Here is a 24,940-nt window from a genome sequence, read left to right on the forward strand (position 1 = left end):
AGCCAGTTCACTTCTATATCTCCATAATGTGTTTCTTGTGTAAGTTTCCGCCTAACCACACAGCCAACACCCTAGGTCAGGTCCTCATCAGCTTTCAGCTATTAAAATATTCTCTTTGGTATTCTTCCTGACTCTAGTCTCTTTGCATTCCAATAAGTTCCCCACACAGCTGCCAAAGTGTCATTCCCTTACTCAATCAACCCCAGTGATTCAATGTTATCTCTAAGATTAAATATAAACTTTTCTCTAATCTTCAAAGCTCTTCACAGCTTGGGCTCCTTAACTTTCCTGTGTTCTTACACATTACTCACAACTCCATGTTCCAAACTACTAGAACATGAAGTTTCTCAAATTATGATACTCCATTTCCCATTCCTGTACTTCTAGTATTCTTTCCATCCAAGTTTCTCAATTCATCATTTAAACTTTTCCCAGAGTCAAACTGAATCCTGCAGTTAAACGCAAAAGTATGTCATCACTCACTCACAACGTCAAAAGTAATATAAACTAACTTTTTGGTGGGAGGGAATATGATGTTGGAGGAAAGACATGTTTTGTTTTTAATAACACACAGGTTAGGTATGTGCCAAAATGTTTGGGCAGCCCTTTTCATAGTGGCTAGAAGCTGGAAGATGAATGGATGTCCATCAACTGGAGAATGGTTGGGTAAATTATGGTATATGAATGTTATGGAATATTATTGTTCTGTAAGAAATGACCAACAGGAGAAATACAGAGAGGCTTGGAGAGACTTACATCAACTGATGCTAAGTGAAACGAGCAGAACCAGAAGATCATTATACACTTCAACAATGATACTGTACGAGGATGTATGCTGATGGAAATGGATATCTTCAACATAGAGAAGAGCTAATCCAATTCCAATTGATTAATGATGGACAGAATCAGCTACATCCAGAAAACGAACACTGGGAAATGAGTGTAAACTATTATTTTTACCTTCTGAATCCAATTCTTCCTGCGCAACAAAAAATTCGGTTCTACACACATATATTATATCTAGAATATACTGTAATATATTTAACATGTATAAGACTGCCTGCCATCTGGGGGAGGGGGTTGGGGGAGGAAGGGAAAAAATCTGAATAGAAGTAAGTGCAAGGGATAATGTTGTAAAAAATTACCCATGCATATGTACTGTCAAAAAAAAAGTTATAATTATAAAATAAAATAAAAATTAAATTAAAAATAAATAAATAAAAATAAACACAAAGGTTACCCCTATCCCAAATGCAAAACTCAATTACATAATTAAGTAGACAGAATCAGATATTATTACCAAGTAAGCATTCTACTTGTCAACATATGCTAAAAGTTTATTTAAAATAATTATTATGGTTTGAATAAACCAAGTTAAAGTTAATAGGTAACTTTAATATAACCTGAACATTAACTCAACATAATCTCAATGACTACTGTCTTTATGGTTATAGTTATGGAATTGAGGGATATAAATCACAAGAACCAACCTATTTGGGTCCTCAATTAACCAAGTTAATAATGCAAGTTAGTTCTTTAAAGTCACTACCCATTTTTAAACTAAAGTCAGGTTCTAAATTTGACCTTCATTAAAATTTTTATCAGTAAAGAATGTCCAGCTGAGATTTTTAAAGAGTTCAAAGAACCAAACACAGCTAATTTTGTACTATACAGAAGCTATAACGAAAAGCAGCAGCAGCTGTGAAAAGAACATGCAACAGCTGAGTTTATAGTGGATTCATGAAATCAAGAGTTTGGCTAAGCTAATTTTGATTTAAACTAGTATATTGAATAGCAAACTTCCAAAATAGATAATACTAACATCTCATGTGTCTACAACCCTAGTTCAGGCCCATTACTTCTCTTCTGGACAACTGAAATCATCTTCTCAAACCTCAAACCTCAAACCTCAATCGTCTCTCTTATTTAAATATATCCCTCCACTCAGCCTCCACTCAGCTACCTGGTAATGTATCTAAAACTAAAGTATGTCACCTTCCCATTCAGTATATTCTAGTGATTCCTGATTGATTACAGGATAAAATATCAAATTCTTCTGTTTGTCATTTAAAACTCTTTATAACCTAGGCATTCCTTCTTATCTTACCAATATTGTTACAAATTACACCCTATCCCACTATGTGGTCCAGGTTCCTCACAAAGAACACCCCACCTACCATCTTTCATGCTTTTCAACTAGCTGTTATTTAAATTATACCTCTGAGTTTGCCTAATTTTCTTTTAAACTCAACTCAAAACCCAAATTCTGCAGGAGGCCTTTCCCTATCTTCCCTCTCCCCTCAACTTCATCTGCCTTCCCTTCTCCACAAAGACCTTGAATGTAACCTAGAAAACACATTACCTAATATATACATTGTCACCACCACTAAATGGAGCTTCTGCCTTCCTTGGTATCCCCAGGATTTAGCACAATTTCTGCTACATATTAAAGACCGGCAACTATCTGATGAAAACCTAACTAATCAATCTTCTTGGCCTTTTAATTCCTGCCTTGAGGTTCAGCTCTTTAAGAAAGTGGAAAATGAAAACCGGTACTGAATATATCTAGCTGGAAAACCATACTATGCTTCACATTCTACCTTTCTTCTTCTACTACTACAAAAGCATCTCTTGCTGATAACACAGCAATAAAATATAAAAAATACCATCAATTTTGAAATTCATTAGAGAAATACACATTAAAACAGAGAACTCTGAGGTAGCACCTAAGACCTATCAGATTAATGCAGAAAATGGTAAGTGTTGGAGGAGATGTGGAAAAACTGAGTTATGAACTGATCCAACGATTCTGGAGAACAATTTGGAACGGTACTCAAGGTTTTTCAAACTGTGCATATCTTATGACCAAACAAGACCACCATGAGTTCTGTATTCCAAAGAGATTTGGGGGAAAAAAAAAAAGGGGGGGGGGGATAAAAGATCTATATACAAAAATATTTCTAGCAGTTCTTTTTTTGTGGTGAAAAAAATTAGAAATTGGAAGGATGACCACCAATCAAGCAATGGCTGAAAAAGTTGAGATATACAATGTGATGGAATATTATTGTGTTCTAAGAAATGATTCGCAAGATGTTCTCAGAAAAACCTAGGAAGAATTATGCAAAGTGAAATGAGCAGAACTAGGAGAACATTGTACACAGTACCAGTAATACTATACAACAATTAACTCTGAATGACTGGGTTACTCTCAAGAATACAAAGATTCAAGACAAATCCGAAGGACTTAATGAAAAAAAAAAAAAATTGCTATCCACCTCCAAAGAAAATGATGAAGTCAATGCAAAAGTAAGCATACTTTTTTAAAAAAAATTTTTTTCTTCATTTTTCTTGTTTTGGGAAGAAGGGCAGAGAGAATGTTTTGTTTAGCATGACTAATAAGGAAATTTTTTGCATGATTGGACATGCGTAAGTTATATATTTGCATGTATTTTGAAAATAAAAAAAAACTATTGTTTGAAAAAAAAACTGTAAAATGTTCATTGGAGAAGGAAAAAAAAAAAAGGTGAGCTTCTTCAATGTTTGCATTCCCAAATCAATACAACCACTGTATACAGAGCTTTAAAAAAAAAAAAAAATGCATTTTTTTTATTCAAAAGACAAAAGAAAATTAAAATCTTCTGCAGCAACCCCATTTGAACAGTGATAGCATTAGATAGAACATTATATTCTTCCCCATTCCCAAATGGTAGAGTATCTCAATCCTCTGGGGAAGGGGGGGGAAAAAAACTAATAGAATGAAAGTCTGGAAAGACTATGACTCCAGAAAAAATATGGTTCTATGGGTAAGCAATGATGAGACTGAAATGAATGTGCTGTATACATATGGAACTCTTGGTAATTATACCATGTGGGCCTCAGTTCTCTCATCTGTAAAATTACCAACTATTGTGTGATCTCTTATGAAGGATTATGAATTTGACAAATACACACAAACACACACAAAATTACAGTATAAGATAGACATGGTACAAAGTATTCACAAAATACATCATTATATCAAGATTTCTTATCCTGTAGTAAAATAATGCTCCCTTCAGATCACAACACTTTCCTTTCAAAAAACCGTAAAAGTCCAATACTAATTTTTTAATGGAGTTCTACCTTAGGGTTACAAGTACGAAAGGAAAATTTTCTTTTAAGATTAAAACTTGGGTCTTTTCTTAAATTCAATAAGCATTATAAATTCAATTTAGCAAAAATAGATGCAAAATAAAATAATATGGAAATCAACTTGACAAAATAGTCATGACTAAATAAACTTAATAATATATTTATTGCTCTTCTCTAGAACTTTATGTAACAAGCAAATGTTAGAAGTTTTTTCCTAAGCAAACCAACCTCATAAAAGAAAATATGACATTCACTTCAAATGCTTCTGCAACATGTTCATTTCTAACAACTGTATAAATATTTCAAAAATTATATAAGTAACAATTTTTAAAACTATGAGAAGGATGACTTATCTGTGGATTCTCAAGGACAATAGAAAATGTAGATCTAAAGGCTGTTTCAGCACCATTATAACAGCAACTAGATAACCTCAGCATTCAAGAGAGCCAAGATGGCCTTATATGTACATGTTTTATTATCTATGATGATTTCTTTAAGATTCTGACCTAATTCTTCACACAGAGAGTTGTACCTCTTAATTTTTCCCATATGTTATATATAAAATACATATGTATGTTTATAGTGTGTCTATCTTTGTGTGTATGTGTATGTGTGTGTGTGTGAAGAGAGGGACAGAGAGAGAGGGAAATGGAGAAAAAGAATGTGTTTAAGTAGTTAAAGTTTTACCATTGGCTTATTTTTGAAATGACCAATAATTTCACTGGTACAAGGAATTCTCAAAGGGGAAGCTCTCTCTCTTCTGTGAGTAGATAAGTGCCCTGTCTAGATGTTACTCAACAAGGTGTGTGATAAAAGTGGTCAATCAAGTCAACCCAGGTATTACTTACTCAGAAGTCAAAGCTCTCCATTTTCTATGTCAAAATGCCTTGCAAAATGCTTTGCAAACTTTAAAGTACTACATAAATGCTAGTTCTTATAACTCCTCATAAAAAAAATGTGCTCATAGTTTACCACGAGCGAGATAAGACAAAAGATAGCTCTGCAGCAAATCTAAAAACTCAAATTAATTCCAAGACAGATTACTCCCAGAAGATTCATTTATCCTGGCAACTATATATAATGCTCCAAAGAACTATTGTAATAGTAACAATAATTGCTTACATTTTAGCTGTGCTGCAATACAGTATCAGTAGAGATAAGTATCTTTTTTTTTTAATTAAAGCTTATTATTTTCAAAACATTCACCTTGCAAAACCTTGTATTCCAAATATTTTCCCTCCTTTCCCACCTCCCCAAGTAGGGATGGCAAGTAATCCAATATATGTTAAACATGTGCAATTCTTCTATACATATTTCCACAATTTTTGTGCTCCACAAGAAAAATCACATCAAAAAGAGAAAATAAGAAAACAAAATGCAAACAACAAAAAAAAGTGAAAATGCTATGTTGTGGTCAACACTCAGTTCCCACAGTCCTCTCTCTAGGTATAAACGGCTTTTTTCATCACACACCCATTGGAACTTGCCTGAATATCTCATTGTTATCAAGGATAATGGACTCTGGGATAAAGTCTAGACTCCAGGCAGGCTGAAAAGAGACCAGTCTGATTTGAGGAAGGACAAGAGTTGGAGGAGATTCAGATCTCCCAAGAAACCTGCGCACAAAGGAAAAGATCTTACAGATCTCCTCCCAGAGATGGATTATAATTATAATCCATCAGAATTAGTCAACACATAATCTTATTGTTTTCATGTACAATAATCTCCTGGTTCTGCTTATTTCATTTAGCATCAGTTCATGCAAGGCTCTCTAGGCTTCTCTGAAATCATCCTGCTGGTCGTTTCTTATATAACAATATTCCATAGCATTCATACAGCATAATTTATTAAGCCATTCTCCATTTGATGGGCGCACCCACTCAATTTTCAGTTTCTAGCCACTATAAAAAGGGCTGCCACAAACATTTTTGCACATGTGGGTCCCTTTCCCTCCTTTATGATTTCTTAGGGATACAGGCCCAGTAAAAACACTGCTGGATCAAAGGGTATGCACAGTCTCATAGCCCTCTGGGCATAGTTCCAGATTATTGTTCAAGAATGATTAGATCAGTTCACAACTCTACCAACAATATATTAGTGTCCCAGTTTACTCACATCCCCTCCAACATTCATCATTATCTTTTCTTGTCATCTCAGCCAATCTGAGAGATGTGTAGTAGTACCTCAAAGTTGTCTTAATTTGCATTTCTCTGATCAATAGTGATTTAGAGCAATTTTTCATATGACTAGAAATGGTTTCAATTTCTTCATCTGAAAGTTGTCTGTTTGTATCATTTGACCATTGGAGAAAGACTTGAATCCTTTGCATCAATCAAGTAGAGATAAGTATTGTAAGTGCAACAAAGCTCATCTTACAAGAGAAAAATTGAGGCACAAGGAAGTAACTTGAATTTGAGGGGCTCATACTTAGCAAGTTTCTGAGATGGGATCCAAAACCAAGTCTTTATAAACTCAAAACTTAATATTATATTCATTTTCCCAAAATGTTTTCCTTTCTTTTTTCCAAGGAAATGTTCATGGGATGAGAAAATAGGTGAGATGAAGCACTGATAAAGGGGTATGCATACAAGCAAGCAAAGAAACAGAATCAGTAGTGATGACTTCTTTGGATAGGGGTTAGAAGATGACTTCTTTGAGAAAATGCTTCTTAGAAAAAAGACACACTACTATTCTCAATAATTTGTTAAACAACTCTGGACTGGTTAACTGTGCTAAAAATAAGATAATTGGTAAGCAGGTCAAAGGTAAAGACATTTTAATAAAAATTCTTTCAGATATCTAGGCGAACAAACATCTGAGATTTAATATAAAAGATTAATATTTAAATTTTAAAGTCCTAGGGACATTAGGAACAATTGCTCTCCCAGAGATCAGTGCTTAAAGAACAGTACTTTTGCTTTCATGAAAAGAGTGAAAAAAAATTATGAATGCAAATGAAAGTACTCCCAATAGGTCAAGCTATTTTATGATACTCAAGGACAACTAACTCAACAAGGTACAATTAAGAGGATAATCTGTTGGTAGCTATAGTGCTCATATTGTCACTTTCTTTTTCTCCTTCTAGATAGTCAAAATCCAGGTGAAATCAAAGGCTTTGAAGCATCCTTATCAAAGTAAATAATATTTTCAATGTATGCAAATCTTAAAGTACTACATATAAAAATGCTAGCTATTATCATACGAAGGGAGTAAGACAAAATGATCTTACAGCTTTTTCCATTTCAAGTTAGAAAAGAGGGGCTGCTAGGTGGCACAGTGGATAGAGCACCAGCCTTGAATTCAGGAGGACCCGAGTTCAAATTTGATCTCTGACACTTAACATTTCCTAGCTGTGTGACCCTGGGCAAATCACTTAACTGGGGGGGGGGGGGTTATAAAAGGAGCAGCTCATTGTAAACCCACCAATCTTTTTCCGACCAGAACTCTTCTCAATTGTCCTGATTTACACCTAGTCAGCTGACTTGTACTTTAGCAGGTAATATCTTGAAAGTTTGAAAGCTTTGCATGTCAAGAGCCATGGCTAAAAGAAAATTACAGAGGGAACAAAGGGTTAAAGAAGGCCTTTTATAAATTATTTTTAAGTCCCTGCTTTATAGGACTAAATAGTCATCAGGATCACAAAAGCTACCAACTAATTTCTATACAAATAAATACTTTCTGTTCAGATAAATACCACATGTCATATACAGCAAAGAACAGCATGCAATATCAATCTGTTCTATTTCTGAAACCCAAATAGCTAATATTCATACCATACACAAATGAAACTTTTTTGAAAACTAGCAGGATCCTAATAATTAATTTATGTACGAACAAAGAAAAACCCAAAATAAAATTAAAAAGTGACCGCTATTCAATATTAACAACTGAGCTTGACAAAGGAAAAAATGAGCAAAAAGATCTGCAAAGATAGGGGAGTATGACTGGGGAATCACTAACATATATACTAATAATAGTTTTGCTGCTTCTCTTCTCTTCCCTCTTTTTTTGTTGAAGTTCTTCATTAGAAAAGAGAATTGGCAACAAAGGGAAAATTAGAGGGATATTTTCAAAAAACATCAGAAAGTTTTACATATGAAGAGAAAAAACCAGAAAGATTAAAAAAAAAAAAAAAAACTATTCAGGGGCCATTTGTTGTCAACTATAAGGAGCACTAATAGGTGCTAAAAGAAATGCAAAGATTAAATTAATCGCCAATTTCATGAAAACAGTTTATTCATCATTTCTCATACTGCACATTCTCCTACCTTTGCCTCTTACAAATTCCTAGTTTCCTTCACAACTCACTTCAAGAACATTCTTCTACTAGAGGAAAAGTATTACCTGAATCCCCCAATTGCTGGTGTTTCTCACACTCACACACACACACACACACACACACACACTTTATTTGTATGGGTACCTATTGTTTTCAAGAGGTTTAATTCTTTAACAAGGAATGTTTCAATTTTTGTTTATGAACACTAGTTCAGATAGATTTATGAATCACTAGTGATTGTCACATAAATACTTCTGGTTTAAAACAATGTTTGCACATTGCTTGATGCTCTTTGAGAGCTATATGTAAAGTCTTTTGCTTTTTTTTTTTTTTTCATTCCCAGAGTTTATCAAAGTGCCTGAAAATAGTAATCACTTAATAAATGCATGCTGATTTAACAAGTCACAAGACAATACCATAAAAGATGTTTCCAAATTCTAAAGCAGTACTGAAATGTATAGTTAATCATTTTATTCTTCTCTATCATTGCTTTCTGAACATATTTCACAGTTAATAATTTCATAAATGTTTCTCCTAGGATGTTATTCTTTATATTTATCCTACAAACTATAAAAATCAAAATTAATATAAACCAAAATAATTGCTTTTCTGTTTTCTGTAGACATTTGAATTATGTTTAATTTTTTTTTCATTTAAAAAATTTTTTTCCAAATCACTATTGATCAGAGAAATGCAAATTAAGACAACTCTGAGGTATCATTACACACCTGTCAGATTGGCTAAGATGACAGGAACAAATAACGAATGTTGGAGGGGCTGTGGGAAAACTGGGACACTGATGCATTGTTGGTGGAGTTATGAAAGAATCCAACCATTCTGGAGAGCAATCTGGAATTATGCCCAAAAAGTTATCAAAATGTGCATACCCTTTGACCCAGCCATACTACTACTGGGCTTATACCCCAAGGAACTACTAAAGAAGGGAAAGGGTCCTGTATGTGCCAGGATGTTTGTGGCAGCCCTTTTCATAGTGGCTAGAAGCTGGAAGATGAATGGATGTCCATCAATTGGAGAATGGTTGGGTAAACTATGGTATATGAATGTTATGGAATATTATTGTTCTATAAGAAATGACCAACAGGAGAAATACAGAGAGGCTTGGAGAGACTTACATCAACTGATGCTGAGTGAAACGAGCAGAACCAGAAGATCATTATACACTTCAACAATGATACTGTACGAGGATGTATGCTGATGGAAGTGGATTTCTTCAACATAGAGAAGAGCTAATCCAATTCCAATTGATTAATGATGGACAGAACCAGCTACATCCAGAAAAGGAACAATGGGAAATGAGTGTAAACTGTTATTTTTACCTTCTGAATCCAATTCTTCCTGTGCAACAAAAAATTCGGTTCTACACACATATATTGTATCTAGAATATACTGTAATATATTTAACATATATAAGACTGCTTGCCATCTGGGGGAGGGGGTTGGGGAGGAAGGGAAAAAATCTGAATAGAAGTAAGTGCAAGGGATAATGTTGTAAAAAATTACCCATGCATATCATATGTACTATCAAAAAAAAGTTATAATTATAAAATAAAATAAAAATTTAAAAAAAAATTTTTCATCTAAAACCAGCAAAAAGGCTTGCCAGAATGCTCCTTGGGAATCTCTCACAAAGTATTCTTTAAGATTTTATTTTACAGAACAGTTGTAACAATATGAGAAAGTTATAAATAAGAATGACTTGAATAGCAAAAACAGTAACCAAGCTAGAAGTCTTTTTTACACATATTTAATCCATTAAAAAGGGCACATTTTCTAATACAGTGTGACCTAAAAAAAAAAAAAAAAAAAAAAATAGGAATATAAAAGCCTGCTCACCAGTACAGATGCATTCCCCCAGATAATATTGACAAAAAGCTTCTCATTTTCATAACCCAGATGGAGTATCAGAAATCCCTTCTGGAATTCATGGGTTGAATTTACCTTGATTGTGTTAGATATTTTAATATGCTTGCATGGGATTTAACTTAAGTCATATAATTCTTCCCTACAATTTGCAATTGTCATTTCCTTTGGAATTCTTTCATGTTTTTCCCATTAAGCCCAGAGTTTACATTATAATATCTATTAAGTCTTTTTATCATATGTAAAAGTGGTTCACATTAACAAGAATGAGAGGAGTACCATAGTTCTGAGATGTATGTTAGAATATGTTTCTATGTGCATTGGTAAATGTTTGGGACTTTAAAAATATTTTTTTCAAGGTGAGCTCAAAGGATTACATCAAATATCTCAAAAATTTTAATTACAGTTCAGGTAGGGAGAAAAAAAGATTTTTAAACCCCTACTCTTGGCCAAAAAATAAATAAATAAATAGATTTAATTTAGGTCTCTGGTTTGGGGAATAAGGAAAAACAGAAAGAGCCTCAGTGATAAATCCATTAGTGTACTCTCAGACAATGGAATTTTATCAACCCCTATGTTTCATTTGTTAAAAGATTTACTTTCTTTAGATTGGTATTTTTATAATAAGTTCTAAGTTTCATTTTTCTAACTCACAAATAAAATCATACAATCCCAAACAATACAGGTTACCAGAAGCTGGTCTATGTCTAGACAGCATATACTTGACAGACACACTGGAGTGATTTTCTTTCACCGGTTCATTTTACAAGGGGAAACTGAGGTAAACCAGGTGAAGTAACTTGTCCAGAATGATACTGTTAGTTGTGTCTTGAGTCTGCATTTGAACTCTATCCACTGTGCCAGCTAGCTGTCCACTTTAGTTTGTACCCATTGCTATTAGTACTGTCCTCTCCTTAAGCCACATAAAATAAATTTAATCCATCTTCCACATTCCAGTCCTTCATATATTTAAAAAGTGCTATCATGTCCTCTTGAATCTTCTCTTTTCCAAAATTAAAATTTCATACTTTGTTGCCATAATCATACTGGTTACACTCTAATTTTTGAAATTAATTTTTAACATCCTTCTTAAAATGTAATTTAGAACTGAGCATCTTACTCTATCAACTACCCGACAAGGAATACATCTCTTCTGAGCACCAACCTGCACACTAAAGCCCTATGTTCTTTCTTTCTTTAACATAAATAAGTGTTAAGGCTCTTCTCCAAACTAGAACTAAGTTATTCTAATACATAGACATTACAAATTTTTTTTTGTAATTGCAAATTATTTTTTTGGTTATACAGTATTTGTTAACCATCCCCCTCCCCCTACAATATGTGTGTACATACATACACACACATACACACACACACACACACACACTCTCCCCACAACAGAAAAACCATAATGCTATGCATCCAGTAAGTGCTAACATGTCCTTTAAAAGAGGCTTTTTTTTTTGAGAGGTGAAAATATCCTCACAGAGGGCTGGCTCTCTACTTTCATCAGGTGATTAGAAACTACTTTCACCAGCAGTTAAAAAACTGAGCTTCAAACACATTAGTATTATCCACAAAGGGTTCAAAATATCACTAGGGGGAAATATAAGTTCAAGCCCAGGACAAAGTTGTCTGATAAGCAAGCCTACCAAAAGATTGATATCCTAAGCTTGAATACATAATTGCTACTAAACTGTGAAAACAGGAAGCAAAAACTGGCTCTGAGGTCATTTAAAGGAGGAATTATTATGTTTTATTGTTCTCTCAAGGAAAATTAAATGCACCCACACAAAAGTTGTTTAACTGAATTTTACTGAGTTGGCTGCTTTCGGTTCAGAAATTAAAAAAAAAAAAAAAGTGCCAATATGAACATTCTGGAAGCAACATCCATCTGGGTAAGATATTGAACATCTCCATTTAAATTTTATTTGAGCTTAGAAGCAAAAATCTAAGAAATAGCTTAAGCACATATGCATTAAGATGGAAAGATCAATCAAATCCAGCCCACATAAAAGAATCAAAGTTTATGAAGCTCTTAAGTGTCAGATCAGTAACAATGAGCTTTTATTTAAGTACTAAATACTATTCTACTTCAAAATACATCAGGCAGTTAGGTAATACAGTGAATAGAAAGCTGAAGTCAGGAAGCCACAGACACTTTCTGTATGACCCTGGGCAAGTCACTTCACTCTGTTTCCTCACCTGTAAAATGAATTGGAGAAGGAAAGGCCAAACTACTTCAGTATCTTTATCAAGAAAACCCTAAATGGGGTCAATAGAAAAGACTAAAATGACTAGACAACAACAATTTCAAAATATAGTAAAGAGGTTTCATAAATCTTGGTGTGACATAGGGGAAAGAGCACTGACTGGGGAATAAATGGGACCTGAGTTCAAATTCCAGCTGTATTAATTATTCCTTGTATGATCCCTTTATGATTCCCTGTGTGATACTTATATGAACAAGTATTTAATCTCTCTGGGACTCAGTTCCCACATCTATAAAATGAGGGGCTTGTTTGGGATAACCTTTAAAGTGTTTTTCTAGTTCCAAATACATGATCCAATAAAAACTACATATATATAAACACACACACATATACGTAGATCTTATATACTTCATGGAAACATACCTATATATACATACATAAATGTACACACACATACATACACACATATCTTATAAGCCTTATTCATTGATTTGACAGCAATGAAAAATATAGAAACACTACATGCACAAAAAATACCAATAACAATAGAATACCTATTTGTGAGCATTTGAAATAAAAACCATCTATGTATTTCAACAGGTAAGATTTGTTTGGAGTTTTTAGGCAGTTTTAGGCCACCTAAAGGAAACCACTTCTTTATAAAGCATTTCTATCTGTTCAGCAAACAGAAGAGGAAACATAACACAGATGAAGATAGGGATCAAGGTCTCTGTTATGTCCAGAGGTTTTCACAAAGACTTGTCCTGAGACAAGAACATAAATTTAAGGATTACCTAACCATCATTCAGATTAAGCTACCTTTAACACCTGGTCAATCTTCCTAGAAATATACAATTACTAGAAAGGGGAATATAAAGAGACTAACAGCTTCTTCAATCCAAGCAATAAGTGATAAAAATAAAGCTGGTTTTTATAAGCTTCAAAGGAGTACTGAGAGAAATGATACTTTCCTATTATGTATGTTCTTTCCATTGTCTAATCACTTTCTTTCCTGGAATATGGCTTTGAGGTTTCCCTTTTATAGGATTCTCTTATATATTTTCAAAGATCTGAAGCAAAGTACAAACCCTATCTTCACCTTTTATTGTTTCTTCCTATTATTGACTGGTCAGTGAGTATTTTAACCATATCCCTGATTTCCCTGAACATTCATTCCCTAAGCTTAAGAGGAAGATTTGGTAGAGGAACTGAAAAATAGCTATATGCATCTAAATTTAGCCCCTGATATCTACTATGGCCATGGGTGCATGAGTCTGCATGAAGCTCAGTTTTTCATCTTCAAGATGGAGACAACTACTTTAGTACCTAAATACCGAGTTATTCTGAGGTTCAAATGAGATTAAGTTGGTAAAGTATTTTGACTACATTACTCAGCTATTATCACTAAGAAGTGGTGCTTTTATAAATTTGATCTCATTAGATTAAGTTCAAAAGGTTAGTACTCACAACTATTTTTCATTCTGCCTAACTCCTCCAGTATGAAAATTATTTTGATTATGTGATCTTTGTAATCTAATGAGGCATATTAAGGTACTTCATTCCCATTAGTTCCTTTCAAAACTTAGCAAAGCACTTGAAAAATTACCTCCTACTATTCTTGTAGCAAAGATGGAGTGAAATAGACCAGCAGCTCTAAAACTTCTTTGTCAAGACTCCTTTACATCTTAAAAATTATTGAAGACCCCAAAGAGCTTCTGATAATGTCATTGATAACCACAATTTGCTTAAGCCAGCTGCACTGAACTGCCTCTGAACTTGAATTCTTTTGATAATTGTCTAGACTTTGAAAACTATTAATAATATATAATGAACATACATTCCTGATATTTGGGGTTTGGTTAATCATTTACCAGCACATTCCTGGATCTACTCAATATTTGCAGTATTAGATAATCTATCTAATACTAAAATACTAAATTGAATTTAATAGGGTCTGAGTTGCAATGGGACTTCTTGGAATTGCCACAGCTACTCCCAGAGACTAGCAAGAAGGAGTCTTAAGGATTATGTTGTTGGGAAGTGGGCCCCTTGTTGTTCTTAGCTGGGTCCTAATTTGAATTCCTGATATATACAAATTATCAAGACCCACAATTACTCAGATATCCAAGCTGCATCCCACTTACTAAGTGTCACAATGGGGAATTCATTAGGAAATGCCTGCCTTATGGTAAGAAATTCTTTTGTTTCAACTTTGCCTGCCTTAATGGCATCTTTACCCTTGCTATTCCTAAAATCTCTTTTGGAATTTAGCCCACTGCCAATCGTATAATAAAATCTTTACTTCTAGATTTGGAGACGATTTAAGGCTACAAATTCTTTTGAGATAGCTGTATATGGTGGCCCAAAAACCCAATATATTTTGGGGTTCAACTCCTAAACCCATTCAAGACCATAAAACAGAGATAATCATGAAATCAGATGGGTTTACAATTGGCTAAACAATAAACTCAAGAATAAAGGCTCAATTTCAACTTGTTTCTATAGTACAGTATACTAGGGATTTTGTGCCTTAACTCACTCCATCAGAGGCATTATTTTTATTAGAGATTTGGACCAAGGCATCAAATCTACAAATGGCACAAAGCAGAGACTAATTGCTTTGGCAAAGTCAGTAACAAGAAGATCTTGAACAAGCTAAATTTCTGAGGTGAATGTGATAAGATGAAATGAAACAAGGATAAATGTAAAAACCTCACATCTGAGTTTTAAAAAATCAAGTATAAGATAAGGAAAGGGGATGTGTGTGTGTGTATATATATGAAAAAGAGCTGGAGATTGTAGTGGACTAGAAGCTCAATATGAGCAAACAGCATGACAACATTAAGATGGAACTCAATTCTACAATTAAGGAAAAGATAAAGTTTCATGGTTTGCCTTGTACTCTTGTTGCAATTAAATTTAAGGTAAACTAGTGCATAAAGTTTTGAGCATTATCAATTTACTAGTAGAGTGCAAATCTACAAACAAAATGGCTCAATAGCTACCTAAGTAAAGCTAGAGACCTCAAGGGTGGAATGACGGAGTATTTTATAAGCAATAAACAAAATGATAGAGCAAAATTTCAAGCTATGTAGATGTGTCTCCTTCTAATTAATTAGAACTGAAAGTTAGAATTGAAATTACATCATATGGATATACCCCTTTCTAAAATCATCTGACAAAGTTTATCAGGCTGATGGGGGGTGTTGAGATTTGAGGATAATCAAGTTCCTCTGGAAAGTGGGTGATAGGTAGGGTTATAAAGATAGAAATAATTACAAGACAACCAGCTAACCTTTAGGCAAGTTCAACTGGCATATGGTGAAGTTTACAAGAGGAATTGGGAAAGAGAATATTAATCCAGTTTGACTAAGCCTTTGAAAATAGAATTAAAACCAATTTTCAATTTTACACTCTCTTGCTTTGCTCTCTTTAAGGTATATGTCTAGTAATGCTATTGCTAAACTTTGTGTACACTTTAATGATTAAAAGTATGTAATTCCAAAATGTTTCCAAAAGGGTTAGACCAATTCAGAGTTCTAGCAACAGTATACACAATACAAAATTTCACCTATCTTCCATTCCCTTCCAATAATTGTAATTTTCCTTTTTTTATTACCTTTTCCAAATTGGTGAGTATGAGGTATGAACCACAGTCTACTCCAATTTGCATTTTAAAGGGATAAAGCTACTTTTCTCCAAAAGCAGGCATGATTCAATTTCTAATTCAGAATGTTCTCTCACATTAGTTCAGGTTGGTGAGGTTTACTTAACATTCATTTAATCCTCAAATTTATGGGGTAATGTTCCTAGAAAACAGCTTCAATGTCATTTTGATACACTTGAAATCAAAGTTGACACACTGAACCTACCATAACTACCAAAAACAGTAATCTTACTACAGATTGCTAAAAATACACTTTTCTACATACAATTATTTATAAAAAAACACTAATTCTGAAAATACTTTTCCTAACACATTTACCATGAAATAATCCATAAAATGCGAGAGGGAGGAGAAACAACTCCTAACTGAACTGGGAGCAAACAGGGCTGACAGTGTCAGAGAACCCTGAGATAAAATAGGGAAGGGGGCAACCTGCTACCTCTACTCTCTTTTGGGTTCTGTAGTTGAATTTTGCCCCGTGAAAGCACATCCCTGGTCCCCACTTGTAGCTTACAACGAAGGGCAGAAAGGGGAGATGCTTCCTTGATCCTGTCACCATCTCAGTTTCCCATAAACTTAGCTGCTTTTTCATTTTTTTTTTCCAATTCTTTCTAGTTAACCCTATACTACACCATCAATTGAATTTTTATTTCTTCAACTGTGACATAATCTGTTTACATTACATCCATTTATACTCATGGTAGAATGTTTCTTACTTAGTTTCCATTTTCAAATCTCAACTTCTAAACTTTCTAAAGTAACTTATGGCAAAAAAATTATATCCTTCTATCTTTTACAATACCCAAGATTCTTTTATTTTTATTTTTATATGATGAAGGCATCCTAACTATAACTTTTTCTAAAATGAAAAAACTATTTTTATTATATTATATTATATTTATTATATTATATAATATAATATATATAATATATTATATATATTATTATATTATATGTAATATAATATTATATTATATTATATATTTATATATTATATTTATTTATATATTTTATATATATTGTATAATAATATATATTATTATTATATATATTATATGTTATATATATAATATAATATTACATATTATATTATATTTCTGATTTTGACATTGCTTGTTTTTAAAAAGTACATCTGTTCTTGGCACCAAAAGTGGACAGAATTAAGTATTTTGTCAGTACACAATAGAAAAATAAATTCCACCATTTGATCAAGTAATTTCTGAATTTAAAATTTTCCTCTTAAAATGTATTAATCTGTAATTTGGCATCTAAACAAGGCAGGTAGGTGTCCCTACCTATATTATACTACGCTAAGTACATTAAGACACACTAAGACTACACACTGAAATTCTCTGGCTTAAACAGAACCCCACAAAGAACTTTCCACCCACATTTCAGTTACTGCCAAAGTAAATCTGGACAGAGATGACAATAAAGAGAACTACTGGCTTCACATAAGCAACCGAAAGAGTCCCTACCAAGTGCATGGAACATTTGCTATACAAGTGGTAGTAACCCTTTAAACATTAAATTAAATTAAAACTTAATTAATTAAAACTTCATCTCTAAAGAAATTCAACTGCAATTTTTAAGCATGCAAAAATGAGACTACACAACAACAGAGAAAAAAAAGCAACAAAAATATTATAGTAATTCAGAAATATAATTGACAGGCAATCGCTATAATTTTCAAGTTGGTACTTAATCAGAGGCCACTGCCAACATTTTCTTAAATGCTAACTGGCATTGTATTTCTTTTTTAAAAATTTTAAATCCTAAGGAATAATATGAAGTAATTGCTTATTAAAAAAAATTAAACAAAACAAAAAACTAATTGTTTACTTGGAATCATATTAATTACATTTCCATTTTTATAAATATCTTTCTGGTTAAAAAGAAAATGTGATATAATGCTGCTAAGAGGAACTATAAGAAAACATAGTATGTACCTTTTACCTCTCTGTATTCAGGATCAGGAAACAGGATTCACCAAAGTGACAGATCAGGGGATCATAGATTTATAGCTAGAAGAAACTTCAGTGTCCCTGACAGGTATCCAATCATCTCATTTTGAAAATAAGGAAACTGAGGCACAGAAAGATTGAGTAATTTGCCTGTAAACAGGTTTGCCCAAGATCAAGTGGCCTCCTTGACTACAAAGGCAGTGCTCAAACCACTATCATGTAGTTAATCTATTGTTTACCTGATTAGAACAGACAGAAGTATTGTTTTTTAATCAGGTCTTTTAGTCCAATTTATATTTAAAACCCCAGGGGGAACCCAGTTTTTCCAGAGGCTGCACTAAACTGATACTGTTCCAACCAATCTCTAAAAAAGCTCAGAGTTGGGAAAATCTCTTCATGTTGCAAAATTCCATCAGCCTTGGAATTCCACCTCACCAACATCACCCAGATCTCTCAGATTAGAGGGGTGGAGCCAAGAGCTCTAAAATCTAAATTAAGGTTCAGAATGTGGTATTTTCCCTAATCCTCTCCACCCTCTTTCAGTATTCTCTCAATAGAGAAGGGGCAAGGACTTTTTCTGTGTATTTGTATTCCCACTGCCACAATATTTAATGAATGTTGAATTATTTAGACATACTATTTGAATTATTTTTTAGACAGCCTCAGTTTATCTTTTTGTTAACTTCTATTCATTGCTCTTAACTCAACAAGCAACACACCTTCCACAATTCCTTACATTTCAGAGCAAATCAAAATAAGTCCTTTATTATCTAACCATCTTTAAGGAGTTCCAATTGTATTTTTATAGTGTCCATTCACAAGAAAGGACATTTTCTTAGTACTATATAAGCAGCTTAGAAGATGCTGAGCTGGACTCAGACTATTTTAAGATCCATACTGGCCCTATAAAGTGCTTTATGTCAAAACTGCTCCAACTGTGAGTCACAACCCCATATAACTGAATGTGGGGGTTGCAAAATTATGATTTGTTATTAGTAAATGCTTGCTTGACTTGCATACCTATTTTATACACCTATATATCCAGAATTATGTAAAAATTTCTCATTTGAAAAAAGATCATCAGTAGAAAAAGAAGCTCTGGCCTCGGCAACTATCTGAAGGCATGGATTTTACAGTAGGCAATTCTTAATCCTTATGTATACCATGGAGTCTGCTGGCATTCTGGTGAAGCTGAGGGACCATTTCTTAGAATAATGCTTTTTAAATGTATAAAATAAAATATATAGAATTACAAAATAAACTATTTTAAAATAGTTATCAAAATATTTAAAATTATCAAACATAAATAAAAATAGAAAAAGTTCATATGCCCCAGTCTGTTTTCCTCAGAATCTCTGCCTTATACTTGGAGAGAAAAATCATTACCCAGTACAACAACATTCTAATAGCTGCGCTTATACCAATTCTTAAGTTTCTAGGATTCAACTGAATACAACAGCATAAATTCTGGAAACACCTTAGATTTGAAAAATGGTCAAACTTAACCACAAAGAAGGGAACTCTTGAAAATCCTGATATGCTATCATTCTAGAAAATATATTTCCTTTTGCTCCCCATTTAAGCAAAATTGACAGAATGCCAACATGGTGCAATGGAAAGAATCTTGAATCTGGCACTGTTGAGATTTCAATTTCTAATCCTTACTCTGCAACTGACTACTTGTGTGGTACTTGGGTCTTGGTTTCCTCATTTAAAAAATGAGAGGACTGTGTGAATCTTTCCAGGTTGAATTAATTATCCTAGCATATATGTATTATTTAAATCCTTTTAGGTTCAGATATAAAATTTTGAATGACATCAAATTTTGTGACTATAGTTTCAAAAATTCCCCAAAATGTTTGGGGGGGGGGGGACAGTTGAAGAAGGGGTAATTGAACCACAAGCACATATTCAAAAACAGCAGAGAATTGAAAGCTATTTGACTAAGTATCCCTCCCCACTATTTGACAAGGACAGCTAGTTCTTAAGTTAAAAAATTTTAAGCACAATATTTGAACCAACTCTGAGACCAGAAAGGCAAATTTCTGATTTAATAAATCTTTTCCTCATAAAGACAAAACCATATCCAAAAATGTTCACTTATCTCAAAATAACTTAGCTAAATCACCATGGTAATGAATGTTTAAAAAAAAAAAAATTAACTGACTGAAATTCCCAATCAAAATCCATATCTTCCTTCAAATTCCTTTAATTCAGCTGTTATTCATTAAAAGAATTTCCCTGATCAACCAAATCAATCAAATACATTTTACTAAGTCACCTATCCTGTATCTAACATGGACACAAGTGCTGGAGACGCAAAGTCAAAACCACTTTGTATTGTATCAGAGGAAACAATGTGCTGGCCCAAGTGTATACAAAATACATAAAAATATACAAATTAATTTACAGAGAAGTCATAGTGTTCTATATTTTGGGAGATGCATCAGAAAAGGCTTCATGTACAAAGCAGCTCTGGAGATTTTCAGGAAGCTCAAGCTCCTTAGCAGAGGTGAAGAAGCAGGAATTTCTTGGTAGAGATTTTACTCATGAGTGTAGCATCCCCTCTAGAACATTAGCATCTAAAGAGCAGTGACTATATTTTTATCAATACCGCCAAAGCAGAGATAACATTTTATACAGGATGCATCCAAAACTGTATTTATCATTCATCTTAAACCTTTTTTTCTTTCTGACTTCCATATTACTGCTAAGAGTACCAACATCATCACCATCTACTTGTCTTCTGATCTTCATTCTCTCTAATACCCTTCCACCCCAATGCAACCTTCTATCCAATTTGCTGGCAAAGTCTTTATTACATCTCTCATTTATGTCCATTTTCTCCCAACACTTGTCACCATCCTGGTATTAAACCCTCAAAACCTCATATTTGGACTTCTATAAGAGCATTCTGATTGATCTCCCAGCCAAAAGTCTCTCCATACCTCAGTTCATCCTCCACTTAGCTGTAGTCAAACAAAAGTACAGATTTGGTCACATCCCATATATACCCTGCTCAGTAACTCCTTACTGCCTTCAGGATCAAATGTAAAATCTTCTATTTGTCAAATAAAACCGTTCACCTTTTTTGTACCTTACAGCAAAGCAATTAGGTACTGTACAAATTCAGTGACTCTGGCCTCCTCCTTAATTCCTGAACAAGAGACACCATCTCTGAACTCACTTTCTTTACTTTTTTCATGTAGATTGCTACAGAAATTGAAATTAAAACAAGAAGTTGTTTGTTTGTTTTTTTTTTTTTTAAATTCTTATTGATTAAGTTTATTAGCCTATCATCCAGTGATCTGGGATTTCTTTTCTATGTGGATTCAATTTTTCTTTTTTTTTTTTTTTATTTTTTTTATTTTATATATATATATATATATATATATATATATATATATATATATATATATATATATATATATATATATATTTTATAATATTATCCCTTGTATTCATTTTTCCAAATTACCCCCCCTCCCTCTATTCCCTCCCCCCGACGACAGGCAATACCATACATTTTACATGTGTTACAATATAGTCTAGGTACAATACATGTGTGCGAATATCATTTTCTTGTTGCACAATAAACATTAGGATCCGAAGGTACATGCAACCTGGGCAGACAGATATTAGTGCTAACAATTTTCATTCCCCTCCCAGTGTTTCTTCTCTGGGTGCAGCTACCCCTGTCCATCATTGATCAACTGGAAGTGAGTTGGATCTTCTTTATGTTGAAGATTTCCACTTCCATCAGAATACATCCTCATACAGTATTGTTGAAGTGTACAGTGATCTTCTGGTTCTGCTCATTTCACTCAGCATCAGTTGATTTAAGTCTCTCCAGGCCTCTCTATATTCCTCCTGCTGGTCATTTCTTACCGAGCAATAATATTCCATAACCTTCATATACCACAATTTACCCAACCATTCTCCAACTGATGGACATCCATTCATCTTCCAGTTTCTAGCTACAACAAAAAGAGCTGCCACAAACATTTTGGCACATATATGTCTCTTTCCGCTCTTTAGTATTTCTTTGGGATATAATCCCAGTAGTAGCGCTGCTGGGTCAAAGGGTATGCACAGTTTGATAACTTTTTGGGCATAATTCCAGATTGCTCTCCAGAATGGCTGGATTCTTTCACAACTCCACCAGCAATGTATTAGTGTCCCAGTTTCCCCACATCCCCTCCAACATTTGTCATTATTTGTTCCTGTCATCTTAGCCAATCTGACAGGTGTGTAGTGGTATCTCAGAGTGGTCTTAATTTGCATTTCTCTGATCAGTAGTGATTTGGAACACTCTTTCATGTGAGTGGATATAGTTTCAATTTCTTCCTCTGAGAATTGTCTGTTCATATCCTTTGACCATTTATCAATTGGAGAATGGTTCGGTTTCTTATAAATTAGGGTCAGTTCTCTATATAATTTTGGAAATGAGACCTTTGTCAGAACCTTTGTTTTTAAAAATATTTTCCCAATTTGTTACTTCCCTTCTAATCTTGTTTGCATTAGTATTATTTGTACAGAAACTTTTTAGTTTGATGTAATCAAAATCTTCTATTTTGTGATCAATAATGATCTCTAGTTCTCCTCTGGTCATAAATTCCTTCCTCCTCCACAAGTCTGAGAGGTAGATTATCCTCAGTTCCTCTAATCTATTTATTATCTCCCTCTTTATGCCTAAATCATGGACCCATTTTGATCTTATCTTGGTATATGGTGTTAAGTGTGGATCCATATCTAATTTCTGCCATACTAATTTCCAGTTTTCCCAACAGTTTTTTCCAAATAATGAATTTTTATCCCTAATGTTGGAATCTTTGGGTTTGTCAAAGATTAGATTGCTATAGATGTACCCTTTTTTGTCCTTTGTATCTAATCTGTTCCACTGATCTACCGGTCTATTTCGTAGCCAATACCAAATGGTTTTGGTGACTGCTGCTATATAATATAGCTTTAGATCAGGTACACTTAGACCACCTTCCTCTGAGTTTTTTTTCATTAGTTCCCTTGCAATTCTTGACCTTTTATTAGAAGTTGTTTTAATCCCAATTATTAGCTAGAAACCATAACCTCTCAAGGCTTCAACTGCATCATTAGTAAAACTGAGATATTTTACCTGCCTAAAGCAATAGGCTTAACCATAAATCTCAAGTTTCCTCTCAGTTTCAAGATTTATGGAATGTCATTGACCCCATTTCACAAACAAGGACATTTCACCCAAAAGTTCAATGGTAAAGATTTGAAATAAACCATAGGATTATAAATTTCATACAAAATTCAATAGTCACTAGAATGGGTCTGTACTCTCAAAATGGATCTTTACTTTCTACCTGCAATGAATTCACTTTCTATTTTAGAGTGAATCTTTTCAGAATAAAGTTGCTTTGGAAAAAAACAGACTGATTCATATCTTGGCAAAAATGTCTAAAGAAAATTACCCCATCAACATCAATTTTTTCATTTTGATTTCTTAAAATGAATGTTTGACCTAATTTTAATTAATCGTGCTGTAAATTACATAGAGTATTTGAAATATTTCCATCTTCTAATATTTGCTAGGTATCAAATTTAAAAGTTGGACTATTAAATAGAAAAGCAAAAATCACAACCATATGAAAGGTTGATATGACCTTGGTAACAAATGGAAAAGTATAAGTATTAAGAATTGGCATTTCTTAAATTACACTCAAGAACCACTGTAGAAAAATCTACTTTCAAGAACTTGAAGCAAAAACACCTCATTATTATTACTGGGGGGGAAGAGGAGATAATAGTTTCTCTTAAAATTTGGTTGAAAACTCAAATTAGCAGCTGTTGCAAGCAACTTAATGGAGACTAATAGTCAGAAGGAATAAAGCCAACACTTTTCAGTCCAAGCTTTAAGGCAAATGGTACAAGGATAAGGTTCTTTACCTTTGGCTATAATATCGCAGACATAATCCTGGAAGGGACCTCAAAGTCTAGATACCTGGTGCAACCCTCTTACAAATGAGGAAACTGAAGTAAGGAGTGAGGGTTAAAAAAGAGAGGGAGGGGTGATGTTGAATGACTTGCTAGTCTACTGAAGTCATAGTTGTGGCTTGTCCTTTGTTCTGGAAAAGAACCATGACTTAAGGGAGGTAATAGAGATGACATGCAAATGAGTTGGATTAAGTGAGGGAGGCTGGGCTAGGTCACCAAGGTTCATTCTCTCCTCTAAAGTCATCTGGATCCAGTAGCTAAATGTAGATCAGAACTGAAGGTGGCCCTGGAAGAGCCTTTTTAAACTAAGTTCTGGTCTCAATTTGACTCAGAAAATGACCATTTAGGGATTGATTATATGTGTAGGAAAACATGAAAGGTAGGGTTTGAATCCATGCCCTTTGATGCTAGAATTAGTATCTGATTTAATGAAATATCGTTTTATTTTTAAATGACTTGCTGGATAGAAAAGTGATCACAATCTTTTTGATCCACTGTATAATACAAGCCTTACTATGCCTTAGTTTGCTCATCAGTAAAAAGGGAGATAGAAAAGAGCTTCAGATAACTAACATCTATTAGTTACAAGGAAAATATTTTTGGGCAACATGATGAATACCAGTTAACTACTTTGAAAGATGGTTATTAACATTTTTACAACAGTCAAAGGTTCTGATAAAGGCCTCATTTCCAAAATATATAGAGAATTGACTCAAAATTTATAAGAAATCAAGCCATTCTCCAATTGATAAATGGTCAAAGGATATGAACAGACAATTCTCAAAGAAATTGAAACTATTTCTAGCCATATGAAAAGATGCTCCAAGTC

General features: G+C 33.6%; 1 protein-coding gene across 1 annotated transcript in view; it reads right to left on the minus strand.

The window, feature by feature from the left end:
• SIPA1L1 (signal induced proliferation associated 1 like 1) overlaps positions 1 to 19,389 on the minus strand; it is a 190,399-nt gene extending 171,010 nt beyond the window's left edge. The window contains 1 exon segment of the mRNA XM_074290126.1: positions 18,121 to 19,389. The gene's annotated coding sequence lies outside the window, so the exon portion shown is untranslated.
• Between the last annotated feature and the right edge of the window lie 5,551 nt (positions 19,390 to 24,940).

Source organism: Sminthopsis crassicaudata, chromosome 2 (genome assembly GCF_048593235.1).
Source record: "Sminthopsis crassicaudata isolate SCR6 chromosome 2, ASM4859323v1, whole genome shotgun sequence".
In the NCBI taxonomy this organism is placed as follows: Eukaryota; Metazoa; Chordata; class Mammalia; order Dasyuromorphia; family Dasyuridae; genus Sminthopsis; species Sminthopsis crassicaudata.